Below are 15,692 nucleotides of genomic sequence, written 5' to 3'. Positions count from 1 at the left end.
AAACGGAACAAGACAGTTGGGGATAAAAGCATCATTTAGTCAAGCCAGGACACTTGCTCAGGACCATCTCTTCCCTCTGCCCCTCCCCTGCCCTCAGGCTCCCTCAGGAATATCCAGGAATATTCTGGAGCCAGGGGAAATGGGCAGTGCATCATTGTCCCTGGTCTAAAATCACTGAGAAGTAACAGAAATCACCCAATTCCCAGGACAATTCCAGCCCTGCATGCTTTCACTTGGCTAATGAAGACCTCAACAATATTTTAGTGATAAATTGGTGCTTAACTTTTAGCCTGTTATGTACGTGTTAATTAAATGTTTTAACATGCTGTACATGTTTTATGTATTAATAAGCAATAAGTGTACAAGTTACACTTTTTTTTTAATGTGATTTAGAACTAATTGCAGGGTGGTGAGATTTCCTCCTTTATATACCTATTAAACCCACATAACTGCTGTTTTTACAGTTGATGGGTGTTCAGTTAACATATAGTAATTGCTCTTTAAGGGCTTCAGTAAGTGCATGTTTGAGACAATTTACAATGCTGGCAATTTCCTGGTGCAATTCCTCAGAGGTGCAGGGAAGTTAATCACACCCAGCTCTGGATTTCACTGGGACTCCCTCTCTGTGCACCTTGCTGTGCACGCAGCCACAAGGGATTCCATTTTCAAGGATGATAAACACACAGAGGAACATTCTATTCGCTATCACACAGCTGTTTGGGCTGAAAAAAAAAACAAACCTTGATATCATCAAACCCAACCACTAATCCAGCTCTGCCAAGCCTGAGGTGCCACATCTACATGTCCTGTAAATCCCTCCAAGGATAGTAACTCCACCACCTCCCTGGATAGCCTGTTCCAGTGGTTAATAGCCCTTTAAATGAAGAAATCCTTCCTAATATCCAAACTAACCCTCCCCTGGCCCAGTTAGTGAGGAGCTTTCTGAGGCTTTTCTTCTCTTCAGAATGTGGAATTTCTGTGGTGATTGGTGGGAATGCTAAAGGCTGGTTTAGACTGAGAAACAAGGTGTATAATGTTAGTATATTCTCCAAATTGCGTCTTTCAGGGCACACAGCAGCTGGGAGAAATCCCTGCCTGGCTAACTTCTTTATATTTAATTGCAATTCCTGGGCTATCAAGGACTCTGTGACTAAAAGTCACTAGGTTCAGGACATATGTGAATTCATGAGAAATTTCAGGGAATCATAGAAACATTTAGGTTGGAAAAGACCTTTGAGATCAGTGAGTCCAACCATTAAGTGCAGTAGTGCAGTAGTGAGAGCACTGGGCATAGGAAGGAGATGTCACCATAGTAAATGATCTCTGGGCAGTGCCACGTGTGACACAGAAACACAAGAAGTCTCAACTGTGGTTCCAAGGGAAGCCTATGGTACAAGAAAGACTCCTCTCTCCTTGATCAACTGAAAACTGATTATCTAAAGAGTACTGATGGACTGAGAGTTAGTGATCTGAGAGGGAGATGTATTAGAAATTTAGTAGGGAAAGAGGAATGTTTTTAGAAAGTTTTCATTCTGAGTTCTCTGTCTGTTTCTTTCTATATATAGTAGTAAGTTAATAAAGTTTTTCTTCTTCATTCCTAAGTTAGAGCCTGCTTTGCTCTTTTCCTAGTCACATCTCACAGCAGACACCAGAAAAGATATATTTTCATAGACGCACTGACATTGTACCAGTGTCAAACTGTGGCACCCAGCACTAAACCATGTCCCCAGCAGGAGCCACATCTACACATCTTTTAAATCCCTCCAGGGATGCTGACTCCACCACCTCCCTGGACAGCCTGTTCCAATGCTTTTCACCATTCCTGTGGAAAAAATTCTTCCTAATATCCAAATTAACCCCCCTGGTCCAGCCTGAGGCCGTTCCCTCTGCTCCTGTCCCTGTTCCCTGGGGCACAGCCCGACCCCCCCTGTTGTGCTGTTGTGAGGGTCCCCAGGATGAGGTGAGAGATGAGAATTGACTCCAAGTTCTCAGTAGGTTAATTTGTTATATAATTATATTATATTATGTTAAAAGAAAATTATATACTAAAACTATACTAAAGAAAGAGAAAGGAGACATCAGAAAGCTAAGAAAGAATGAATAATAAAAACCCATGCAAGATTCAGAGTCTGACACAGTTGGCTGTGATTGGCCATTAATTAAAACAATTCACATGCTGGGTAAACAATTCTCCAAATCACATTCCAGAGCAGCAAAACATGGAGAAGCTGAAGCTTCCCAGCTTCTCAGGAGAAAAAATCCTGGTGAGGGGATTTTTCAGAAAATATCACAGTGACACCCCCCGGCTGTCCCCTCCTGGCAGGAGCCGTGCAGAGCCACAAGGGCCCCCCTGAGCCTCCTTTGCTCCAGGCTGAGCCCCTGCCCAGCTCCCTCAGCTGCTCCTGATGAGCTCTGAGCTCCAGCTCTCCATTGCTCAGCATCCCGAGAGCAGCTGGGATGCAGGGACGTGTTGTTGGAAAAACAAATCAGGAGGGGCATCACTCCGTGTTTCCTGGTTTATCCTGCAAAGCCACAGAGGAAAACAACCATCTGTCCCCTTTTCTCTCGGTGGATCAGGCAGTCCCTTCTCTGTCTGCTTCCAGAATGAAGCCAGGGATGCTGTGAGCCCTGGTCCCTGCTCCTGAGCTCGGTGTCACCTCGGGCAGATCCCTCTGTGCCCCTCCTGCCCCTCTGGGGGTGTGTGACAACTCTGCCTGCCTTCACTCCCGGGGAATATTGTTCATTCCAGGCTGCAGGCTCCGGCAGTAAGCTGTTCAAATGCTTATTTAAGGCAGATTTAAAACCAGACAAACAGCACCACCCTTCTGCCCCATTAATTTAGACATTTTGTGGGCAGGAGGAAACTGCTTCCTGAGGCAGCAAGGTGCTCTTGCTGCTTAATTGACACAGTCATCTGAAATCCAATCTACCAGACAAAGCAAAGGAGGAATGAAATAATTTGAAGACTGTATGCCAGTGAGACAGAGCATGTGGAAAAGAAAGCAAATTTTTTTTTTTGTTCCACTTCATTCCTTTTGCATAATGTTGTATCCTTTTGACAAGGCAGCATAATAAAGCTTAACTCCCTCTCTGCTGTCCACCCTCCAAATGCTGACTTAAAAGAAAACAGCAAAGCTCTATCTTTAGTGTCAAATGAACAATGGGCTCTCTTCCAACAAGTAGAAATGAGCTGATTTTGAAAGAGTTCTGGAGAAAAGTGCAAAATGTTCTTACTCCTCATGAAATAAATATTTGAATGATAGTCACTTGGCTCATCCTGTAACGTGTCAACTCAGACTCTGCACTCCAGGTTTATATAAAATATTGGTTGGGATGGAGAGAAGGGCCAGAAAGCCCATATTGCAGATAAGAAGAGACAGAGGCACCATAACATCTAATCCACTTCAGAAATAGTAACTAATTAATATTTCCACCACAAGATAGTATATTTCATCCTATCTCACTGACAGAGCTTGGCCAAAGCTTTCCAAGCAGGCTGCAGGATGCTGAAGCTCAGTGCCTCAGGCAGCGCTGTGCATTTCACCAGAGGCTACAGGGAGCTGCAGGGACTCACTCAGCACAAAAAGCAGGAAAAGTGCTTTATCCTACAGAGTGATGGAGACCCAACAGAGCACCAGGGGCTGAGATCAGCCAAGAGCCTGCCTGGCAAAGCTCAAGGCTTGAGACAGAGGTTTTGCCAAAGCTACAAGGCAACTCAGGGCTGTCCCCACAGAGACAGGGACAGCCTTGATATCCCACAGCTTTTCTGATTTTGTCTCTTTTTTTTTTTTCTTGCTTTTCTTCTTTATTAAGCTGTTCAGCTTGGAAGAGACACTTTGCTGACAGTGTTTAGGCTGCTGTTATTTTTGTTGAGAGCTTTCGGAAAAGTTTGGAAAAGCTGATTTAAAATATGTTCTGGCAGGCTAAGGAGTTGTAGATTTAGCATTTTTGAAGGAATGCCTTCATTTATCCTACTTCAGGGTGTTTGGGAGGGACACCACCAGTCTTGTCCCCCATTCCAGAAAACAGCCACTGGGTGAAATGGAGCTCACGATACTCCCTTCACAACATGGCAATAATGAAAAACCCCTCGTGTGTTTGTGCTTGCTCAGAGCAAAACACAAATCAAAATGATAATTTACCTGGATGTGCATAATGCCAGGCCTCAGCAGCTGTCAGAGATCTGGCAGCTCTGCATTGTGTCAGTTGCTCACATGTCTCCCAGTTATTTTCCTCCTCCAGTGCAGTGTTCCCCTCTGATGATGATGTATCGAGACTTGGCACTCGCAGCTGGGAGAGGGAAAACAATCTTAAAGGTCAGGCTTGGGGGTAAGGTTGGGATGAATCCTCCTCAGTTTTCTCCTCCATGGAGTGACTCCTGCCTCAGTCAGCTGTGACAGTGCTGTCCTACTCCTACAGGCAGCAGGAATGTGGGGAAAGTGAATCCCACAGGAGGTTCAAGGTGGGCATAGAGGGTGTGAAATGTTCCCTGTGAACCTGGTTCACAACGTGGACTGGTGTCTTAGATAATTTTTACTTTTACTTTTACCTGCCTTCTGATGCAACAGTGGCTGTGGAAAGACACCTGAAAGAGCAAAGAGCAACAAAATAGGTGTTCAAAGCAAGTTGCTTGGAGGCATGTGATATTCTGGCTTTTTCACAAGGCTTAGAATTTAGGATTCTTGCCTGTTGAAGTAGAGTGATAGTTAAATGTAGCCACATATCCTGTTTGCTCTTGGTGCTTCTGAAATTGCTGCCTGTGAGTAGCTAGCATCACCTAGAAGCTCCTGTGGTGGTGAGAGTGATAATGTTAATTTGGCAGAGAGCAGCAATGTAAACATGTCTAACAATGCTCATTGCCCTGGGAAGAACTGGAAGTGGCAAAAGGATTTTTTTTTTTTTAATTAAGAGTGTGGTGAAAAAAAAAAAAAATAAAGCTTGCTCTGGAAACCCTGTAGGCTTCTATCTGCATCTGAGGTATGATTCAGTGTTGATGTGGCAGTGTGATTTGCCCTAAGCGCTTTTTCCAAAGCAATGATGGCTGGAAACTTTCCACAGGCGAGGCTGAGGTTTTCTGCTGGGAGGTGCTGATTCCATGAATGCAAAACCTGCCGTTCAGGAGCTTTGCTGTGCCTGGAATTTCCTGGAAAATCAAAGCCAGTGGGTGCCACTTGCTCGAAGTCCTAGCAATTGCCTTTGTTTAGGGACAATGTGCTGCTAGGAGAGGGAGGGGTTTAGTTTTGATTGGAACCTGCAGCATCCCTGTTCCACCAAGACCCACAAACCCACCCCAGAGGACTTCAACACCTGAAGCAAGAATCCATGCTCTCCAATTCCTCTTAAACCTAGTGCTGAAGGCTGGGCTGTCAAATGAGGGCACAGCGACCAAAGAGGGATTAAAGTTGAGTTATCTCATCCCTGCGGAGCAGAGATGCAGAGGGAAGGTCTCGGGTTGCTGTTGTTGGTTGCTGCCCCAAGATGTGCAGGATGTCTCTGCTTCGGCCCACGCCACTCAAGAACTACTCTGGACTCTTCACTTTTCAGTCTTGAGGTTTTTTATTAATTCTTACCTATAAAATTTTCTCTCTGCCCAGCCAAGATCTGCTCAGCAGGGCAGCCACAGGCACTCTGACCACCCCCGAGGCAGTGTTGTCCTTTTATACTACAAACTACGTGTAACATATTTACACTCAATTCCCAATACCTATCACCTGTGTTAGACAGTGCACTTCTACTCTAAACCAATCCCAAAGTGCCAGCATCACTGCAGAAAATGGAGAACAAGAAGAAGAAGAAGAAAGGCTGGACACGGCCAAGTTGTTCCATCTTGTCCCCATAACCCCCATACCAAAAATCCTAAAATCTACATTTTCACCCTGTGATCATTTTATTATTACACCATTCAAACCTCTGTGACTTTCAGGTCCTCATACAAAGCTGGCAACTTGCTCCAGGGGTCACAATCAAATCTCCAGGTGCTCTGGGCTGCGTGCCAGGGTCTCTGAGCCCCCCAGCAGGGTCCTCAGCAGCTCTGGACACCTGGAGGGATGCACTGAGTTTGGACAGGAAGGGGACTCTGCAGAGTGGTGGCATCTCAGCCAGGCAGCAGAAGTGCCAGGGGGTCAATGCCTTTAGTGACAGCTTCTATGGAGCTTGGTAAAGAGGCAGGCAACTAAGAGGAGAAGCTCCAGTTACCATCCCTGGATCCAGGCTGGACACCGGAGAAAAGGATGAGGTCAGGATTACAGAAACAGCACAGGCTGAGGAAAGGCAGAGCATGTCAGCCAGCGTTGCCCTGGTGTTTTTCCATGACCTCACCAGGCTTGGTTTCTCACCTCCTGAAGCCCAGGGAGTCTCACTGAAGATCCTAAAGAAGGGCATGCACTTCTCACACTCCTGGTGAAAAATTCTCTGTGCCAGGGAGCTGGATCATGCCTTTAGACTTGCAAGCATCCCACAGTAGCTGTTTTGTTTCCCTGTTGTATCCTACCACCAGCTGCTGCCTGAAAACTGGAGTATTTTCCCCTCTCAATTTTTCTTTTTCCCCTTCTCAATTTTTATCTTTCCAGAGATATTTCCACAGCAAAAAAAAAAAAAAGAGTTTTCAACTGTCAGTGGACTTGCACTGGTTCAATATTCTTTCTTGTTGCACAAAGTCTTGTTACAGGTTTTCCTGAACCTCAGTTTAGAAAAGGTTGAGTCTCACATGATGCCCAGAGCTGTAATGCTCTCTTTCTTACAAAAACACCTATTTTGCACAACTGCACATCTGCGGCTTGTTGCTCTCTGTCAAGGGGACTGCAAAAAAAAAAAAACCACAGAAGCTTTGTCAGCTTCTCCTTCCTCACCCACACTGGTCAGCCCTTGTTTCCTCCAGCAGTTCATGCTGCTGCAGAAAAAGAAGATTATTCATAATATTCATAATTTGACAGAGTTCACTCTGTCAAATTACCCCCAGAAAGATTTAATAAATACAATAAGACTCTGAGTACTATTAAAAATATTTTTGATAAAGAGAAAAACATAACACAATGGAAGGTCACGTCCTGAGTATTTCCCAAACCATGGCAGCGACAGCAAAGGTGTTGATCCCTTGTGGGGGCAGCTGTGGCTCTAAATTTTGTTTCCATTGCCAGGGCAAGTGCTGCCTGAGAGTTGTGGCAGGAAGGTGGTGCAGGACACAAAGTTGTTGGGATGCACTGGGCAAGAAGAAGTGGGAAAGGTGGTGGCCCTGCAAGGAGAGGCTTGGTGGGGACCACGAACATGGAAAGATGGGAACACCATGGAACTAGAAGGTGTGTGAAGATCTGGTGTTTGGGTAGCTGCCACACAGTTCCATGAAGAGTTTGGATGAAGCTGTTCCCACCCAGTTGCAGAGAGAAAAAAAAAAAAAAAATGAAGAGGGAAATCTTGCTGGCTTCACACATGCACACACATGCATCTCTGCAAGAGCAACTTCCTGCTGAACTGGAACTGAAGTGTTTGTGAGGTTTCCCCCAAGGCAGCAGCTCTTCCACTGGCACACATCACCACCCCTCCCCTGGTTAATGGATTTACCTCCTTTTGTACCCCCCAAAAATCTGACCAGAGGCTCTGGCCACAGTTCCTTGCTGCCCTGTCAAGTACTCAGAGGTGCAGATTTACACGACTAGGTCCTTTGAAATCCCATCTTTTGGTTCCAGTGACAAAACAAGCCAGCCTGGAGCACTTCCAGTGATTTGGAAGGTCCCTCTATAAATAGCCAGCTGGATCCAGCTCCTCAATGTTTCTAACCATGGTTGCAGTGACGTTGAGCTGTGCCTCATAAATTTGTGAGAAATTATGGGAGTTATTCCTGCTACTGCCTGAAGAGCAAAAAAAAAACCTGAAGAACCTCCAGGAGCTCAGTGCATACATGATTTCAGAAGCCTGGCTGACCACTGGAGCTGCTGCTCAGCTGAGTGGCCTCACCTGGCAGGGATGAGAGGAGCAGGATGAGCACCGTGGGCTCCTCTGTGCCCCAGCTCTGCCTCCTGCTTGGCCCAAGTGATTCAGCACAAAGAAGGACAATGCAAGTGTCTTGGTTTGGAGAGACAGGAGTCTGCTAAGGAAGGCAGGAGCCTCCCCTGAAATGGAGAATGTAAACCCTCCCCACCCTTCCAAATTGCTATGAAATTTAAATTAAGGGGCTCTCAGGCAAAAATATGGGAGCAGGAAATAACAGTTCTTTAATAAGGAAGAAAATAAGGATAAAATAAGCAATGCAGTACACTAGAAGAACACTGACAGAGTCAGAACCCAACCTGACACCCTGTGTTGGTCAGGGTGTTGGTAGCAGTCCAATTGGAAATGTGGCTGCAGCCCTCCTGGAGTGTCAGGGCTGGTTCTGCTGGAGCAAGGGGGGCCTGTAGAGAAGGATGTATTCATTCTTCCTCCAAAGATCCAGTGGAAGAAGAGACAGGTGCTGTTCCTCTGGGGAATCCAGTGGAGAACCATGCTGGTGTTTCAGAACCTCTGGATTATATCTGGGTAGCAATGCTTGGCTCCTCCCTCTGGGCTCACATCTCACAATGGGATGTTCTAGTTCTTATCAGCCATGCAGTGGCATTCAATAGTCTGTTATCAGCAGATGTCCCCTACTGAGGGAGGAGTGAGTGTGGTCACTCAGAGAGAGAGATAAGGCAAACTGCTCACTCGACAAAAGACAACTGCCATACAGATGGTAATAGAAAACATCTTGCCTTGCAACCTGGAACAGCAAGGTGTCCTCTTTCAGGAAAAAAAATGTGTATTTCTTGACAAAGAACTGCCCCTGAGCGAGGCTGAAGTGCCTGGAGAGGTGCAGGCTCAGTTTGCTGGTGACATCCCCACCCTCCGTGCCTCAGTATACCATCCTCTACTGTTGGGGAAGATGAAACAGGAAAGCCCTATAGATATGATTGTCTGGCAAAAGATTTTGAGAATAGAGAAATTATAAGCGAGATTGAAATGAAAGCAAGCTTTGAGATCCTTTAGTTACTGAACGACTGGAAAACAATGGTGTGGCCGGACTGAAGATAATCCTCTTTTGATGAAACAACACCCTCTGCTTGTAGACAGGTCCAAGGGGCAGAGCAGACCCCACTAGCTTGGCAGAAGGGGTTCAAAGAGGAGGTTTTAGGGTTTAAAATGTAACATAGTATGGTAATATAGTGATTCTTATATGCTGTATGTAAATGCTATAGCATTTGTATATTGTACTAGATTGGTTAGTGAGAATCAGAATATTCAACATTGAAGAACATTTATTGTATTGTAACGGGAACTTCGCCCTCTCAGTTCATACCCCTTCTACTCTCTTATCCTTTTACTCCCTTAGCTCTTACTCTTAGCTCTTGCCCCTCTTGTCTCTTAGCTCTTGTCTTTTACTCTCTTACCCCTTTTACTCTGTAGTTTATGGTAGAGATAATTCATGCTGTTAATGTATAAAATATTGTACGATCCAAACTATGTCTTTTGACCACCCCGGCCGGGAGCAGCATCTTATTCATATACATCTAGTTCCCGGACTACGTTTAGATAACATCGGGGTTTTTAAGGTGAGAACAGAAGCTTCCAGGGTGATTATCACCGGTTTCCCGGGGTAGCTGGGACCACTCAAGAGTGATTATCGCCTCCATGATTACATCTACCACGATGATTACCCTGTTACATGTGAATGCTGACTTCCCCGAAGTTCTCTGACAATATCTCGACACCTGGACTGAGTCTTTGTCTACCTCTGCACATGTAAAGCCACGGTTATGCATGGTGAAGAGACACGAAGAACATTCGGTCATCTCTGCCTTGCTCAGAATAAACCGTAAAAGAACTCGCTGCCCGAAGCAGCATTTGTGAACAGGGGGAGACTCCGACACTCGGAGGTCAGATCCGTGTGTTCATCCAGGGCCGATCCCGGGCTCGACGCTGCCCTTGGCTGTGGTGGCTTTTGACGACCGAAATTTGGTCTCGCGGACAAATTAATAAATCTTTGCTAAATTTTCTAATAAGTTTGGCTCTCAATTTGATCATTTATAACACTCTCTTACCCCTTTTACTCTCTTATGCTTTTACGCTCTTACCCTCTCATCCTCTCTACCCCTCTGTTCTCTCGGGCCTGCTGCGGCTGGCAGCTCCCAGCAGGGCCCTGCACCCAGGCCCTTTGCAATAAACCCCAAGTTCCACGCCCTGGCTGCAGAGATCTCTCATCTCCGCCCTTCCTGACGGTGCTGCCCCCTGCCACTCCTACACTCCACCTCTTCTTTCCCACCTGCCAGGCTTCTGAGCTCTGCCTCAAGTGCTGAGAGCCCATGGGGAGTGCTCACCCTCCTCTGTGAGCAGCAGGAGTGGAAGGGCCTGAGAGGAAAGCTCTGCTTTTCATTCTGCTCACATTAATCCTTGCAGGGTGGTGACAGGAGCTCAGGAAACAATTTAGTGATGATCCACGGACCAAACCCGTCTCCTGCTGCCTCGGGGATGTCATCTCCAGGGTGTCTAGGGAAGGGAGAGGCTGTGGAGTGCTCCTGTAATTACTGGGGTCACCAAAGCAGTTGTGCGCTCGCAGAGGATCCCCTGCTCTGCAGCAGCTGCCTGGCAGATGGAGATTAAATGCAAACATCAGAACTGGTGAAATAATAACAACAGCCGAAATAATTACAGTAACAACCGTAATAATGGGGTTGTGGAGGTGGAGGGAAGCTGCTCATAGGAATTTCTGATTTGGGTTTCTCAGCAGATTTGTCTGTTGAAGCCACGCTTCAGCTTTGCCTATTCAGTGCATGCATAACACCTCAAAAATCAGCTTTTTCTACCAAGCCATGCACATAAAACCCTTGCAGGTTGCTGCTGCTGTCCCAGGATCGCTGTTGGCCAATGTCTCTGTTGTTTCTGTACGCTCTCCTGTCTACAATGCCTCTGCTCTGTTGCACTGATATTGATCCTTGCTGCAGGACAGGCTATCTGCAACCCTGCCACAAAACCCTGGATCCTGGCTGGATCCAGGACCCTGAAGCAGGTGCCCAACAGTAAACACGGTACCATTTCCAGTGTTTAAGGATTTTACCAAAATTTTCAGGATCATTGAGTCTGTCTTCTAGAAACGAAAGCTGTGTTACAGACTGAGGGAGTGAAAAATCCAAAGCCAGTTTTTTTATGCCTGAGTATTTTGCTTTCTGCAGTTTCAAGCCTCTATCATTATAACCTAGTGAGAAATGGAGGTTGGACAGATTTATTAAAAAAAAAATTGTGTTTCCTTTAATTAACATCTTGTAAAATACATCTCTGCTTTAAATATGGTTCTAAATGGCTCCTGACACCATTGCTGCTACATCCCACCCGGATCTTCCTGTTGGTGGGCAGCTGGGGTGGCTTTTGAGAGTTTCATTTTCTCAGAGTGGAAGAATATTCCTGAAGACACAAAAAAAAAAAAAAAAAAAAAAAAAAAAAAAAAAAAAAAAAAAAAAAAAAATTGAGGAACACCATACATTCCACTTCTAGGGACTGCTGAGTTTGAAATCATTGTTCTCTGGATTGCATTGGCTTTTACCTGGATGCTATTTAATCCCATCATCCAACTGACAGCATTGTGTCAGGATGTATGGGATGGCTCTCAGGAGATTACCAGGCAGGCTGGGAAGGATCTTTTGGTCTGAACCTGCTGTATTATATTACTCTGGAAAATAAGAAAAGCCCAAGATTTGCCCTGATTTCACAGAGGTGTTGAATGATTGCAGGTGCTTTTGATTTTTTGGAATTGTGTGCTCTTAGGGAAAAAAATGAGGTCGACCTGAAGTTTCTGTGAACTAGATTTCTTCCTTTTTTTTCTCTCTCTTTTCTTTCTTTTTTTTTTTTTTTCCCATGAAAAAAAGAAAACTTCCTTCCTTCCCAAAATTAATTTCCATGCAGACCTTATGACCCTCAGCACCTTGCTATCTTGTTAACTTGCTCATTGCAGCACTTTTTGCTGCACAGGTTGGTGAGCACACAAAGTCCCCCCATGGGAACTTCTGCAGTGCTTTCATCACCCTGGAACTGGGTGGGAGAGAAAACACCAAGCTCTCCTCCTAGAAACTGCCAGTGTGTGGTTCCAGAGTTATTCCTCTGGCACTATAAGGGATTTTACCTGCACTGGGGGGTAAGCAAGGTGAGAATTTGGCTGCAAGTCTCACAAAGTCTGATGGATTGAACATAACCTGGGGACTCCCAAGATGCTGTCAGTCAAGTCCTTTATTTATAAATTTTTCAGCTCCCTTGATTGTTACAGCTTGCTATGACACAGGTGAGGTTAGGCTTTCTTTTTTCTCCCCCACTTCTTTTTAAAATCAGAAATACTTCCCACTCCTTTCAGGAATGAGTGGTGTTAAACTAAAGGTTGCTGAGGGCTCTACAGCTTTACATTGTCACCCTGCATAGCCTTGTTTCCAAAACCCAAATGTCTCCTCTACTGTGCCTCTGAAGGGCAGGAGTAGCTGTTCCTTGAGGCTTAGATAATTTATTTTCCTTCATGTTTGCTGATATTGATGGTTACATTGCAGAGAAGGAGCTGCCTTTTCTGGAGGAATGCAATGTTTGGCCAGGATTCGATTTTAAGACTGAGCAGCCAGGAGAGCATCAAAAACTCAGGGCAATGATGAAGCCAATAGCCTTGGAAAAATGTCCTCAGAATTTGGAAGGAAGTGGCAGGAGTCAGGAAAGCTTCTTTCCCTGAGAATGGGACTGAAGGAATGCAGAAATGTTCCTTGTGATGGAGCTAAATTTAGGGCAGACAGTTACTTACAGTGCAACAGAAAAGCTCAGGAGGGAAATGAAGGTTTCTAATCATGCTGGTGAGGAAAACACTGAGGAAATGCAATCCATTTGTCTGAATTTAAGACCCAAGCATTGTGTGCATCTTTCCTAACCCACCCTGCACGAGGAGCTGAATCTCAGCCCAAAATTTGTGCCTGGGCATCTCTGCTGGCACTGGTGGGCTCCTTCTGCATCCTCCTGTGTGTAGGTGAGAACTGGACCTCCTGGTACTGCTCAGAAACACTCACTGGCATGTGATAGCTGCAGGCTCCTGGCAGGATGCTCCCTCTCCAAGGCACATTCCTGAAGGTTCACTCAGTGCTGCTAGGGCAGCCTTGTGTGTGTGTGTGTGTGTGTGTAGCAACTGCTTGGTATTAAGTACCTAAACCCTTGGTGAGCTGCTTTGGGGTGGCATAAACAATGTCATCTGGAGATGACTGTTCCTCTCCTCCTTTCAGCCCAGAACAATTGGGGTAATAGATGAGGTTTCCTGGACAGATGAGAGTGACTCACCCAGCTTGATGGACAGAAGGGAGGGGAAATGAAGTAAGGGGCCCAAAATAGTCTTAGAGACATTGGCTTGGAAGGGAGGACAAAACAGGGCACAGGCTAGAAAATAAAAGGCCCACAGTGATGTGACATTAAGACCATCTGGACAATGTTTGGCAGCAGTTGAAAAGCAAACAAAGCCCTGAGAAGGGTTTCTAAAAGTGAGGGGAATATAAACGACAAGCTGATGGGCAAGTGCTCAGAAAGAGCTGAGCTCTCCTCATCTCTCTGCCTTGGTGCCTCCACTTTTGAAAAGGGGAAAAAACAAAACAAAACAAAACAAAACCAACCCAACGCTCTCTCAGGGAATGTGACAGTTTGGAGAGAAAGATTCCACCAAGTCTTGGCTTGCTTGCACTTGGAGGAGCTCTCTGAGAGACCTGGCTGAGACAAGGGTGCTGGAAAGGCAGGTAGCACAGTAACCCTTCACCAGCAATGCAAATAAATCCCAGCAATAACAGGAGAGCTCAGGGGCTGACATGCAGGAGGGAGCAAACGGACCTGTGCGTTTGCACAACATCTGCCAAAATGATTGAGGTTGCTGGGTGCTGCTGCCAGAGCAGTGAAGTAACAGTGATGGCATCAAAAGTGGTGCAAGGAAAACCTCAAAGACTTGAAATCCTTAGGGGGGCAACAATAAAAAAAAAATAACACTTTTGGGGTCGTCCTTGGTAGCTGCTTTGGCCATGAGAAATGCTGTGGTGGAAGGGGAAGCAGGAGCTGCTGCCTGCTTTTCTGAATTGAGTAAGGTGGCTTCCTGAAAACCTTTTATTTCTTTTTTTTTCTTTTTTCCTGAAGAAAACACTAAAGCAGAAGGTTTGCTGTGCTTGTCAGGCTATGGGGCTTTTTCGGTTTTTTGGTTTTTTGGGGTTTTTTTGTGTGTGTTTTTTTGTTTTTTGTTTTGTTTTGTTTTTTTGTTGTTGTTGTTGGGGTTTTTTTTGTGGTTTTTTTTTTTGGTGTGTGTTTTGGTTTTTTGGGGTTTTTTGGTGGTTTTTTTTTTTTGTTTTTTTGGGTTTGTTTGTTTGTTTGTTTGTTTTTTGTTTTGTTTTGTTTTTTGGGTTTTTTTTCCCTCACTGCCTATCTTTTTATTAAAAAATCCCAAACCATACCAAACCCCAAAGATATTCTAACTACAACTTTTTCAGGCTGTGAGTCAGAGAGATAAGGAAAGGAAGAAACGCCAGGGGAAAAAAAAAAATCCCTGTTTAATTCCTTGTTCCACTCCCCCTGATAACATTGATTTTGATCCAAGTGCCACAGCAACATTGTTGGGAATGTTTCTCCTATCTCCAGTCCAAAATTAGAGTGAAGGAACTTTGCTGGCAGGCATCTAAGCTTTGTTTTGGGGAAGCATATCTGTGTGGGCAATCATGGCTTTGGGCAGCAGCTGAGGATGTGGGCCCTTATCCACCCAGACTGATGGATGGAACAGAAGTTTTCCTACCCAACAATTCCAATAAATTCCTTAAAAACACCACTGCTGCTGAAGTGGACAGGTGTCATTCTGCTAACAGCAGACAGGGGGATGGTTTGCCATCCTTCCCTGTGATGTGTCTGTGCCTCCTCCTGCTGCTCAAAGAGCAGGAAAAGTGATTATCAGCTTTGGGGTAAGACACAGGGTTTTCGTGCTGCTTTGTTCTGTGTGTGTAAAAGAGGAAATTCCCCCCTTTCCCCTCCTTCTTCTGGCTCCGCTCTTGCCTCCCCAGCCCTGGTTTCTGGATCCTTTTATCACAACTGCTGCAAAGTTCCTTCTTATCTAAATTGGCTTTTGTGGTCTTGCATCTGAGGAAACAATCCACTGCAGGAGCACAAACCACAGGGCTCCAAACTCCTGATTTCACACTGATTTCCCTGCAGCTGGCCAGCAAACCCCTGATTTCCAACTTGGCCACTCCCAGCTACTAAATTCACAAGAACTGGGAGTAAGAGTTGAATGATGTGAGGGTATTTAGTGAGGGAAATAAGGTTTCATTAATTAGAAATTAATACAAGTGTAATTAAGCATTCTGCTTCCATGTAGACCTTCAACACCAAGGGGTTGGGAGGAGTGTGATCTTTCCAAAAAAAAATGTATTTTCCCCAAGGTTTTCAGGCTCTTTATCAGTGAGCAGAGCTGGGGAGGATGGCTGGAGGAGACACCAGGCTCCTGTGGTAACTCAGGCACAGACAAGGGAGGTGCTCATAGTGGTCAGACGCGAGGAAAACCCTGCCCTGGGGCTCTCTGCCATGCCAGATCCACAAAGGAGCCCGAGGAAAACTGAGGCAGTGAATTGGAGCATCAGCAACCCATTCAAGTAAAATAACCCTCTGGTGGAGGTGCTTTATTTAAAAAGTCAAACAGGAAACCAGAGAACAGGTCT

Source organism: Agelaius tricolor, unplaced genomic scaffold (assembly GCF_023055355.1).
Source record: "Agelaius tricolor isolate 1412-34295 unplaced genomic scaffold, bAgeTri1.0.p SCAF_53, whole genome shotgun sequence".
In the NCBI taxonomy this organism is placed as follows: Eukaryota; Metazoa; Chordata; class Aves; order Passeriformes; family Icteridae; genus Agelaius; species Agelaius tricolor.
Note: the sequence above shows the minus strand (reverse complement) of the source record.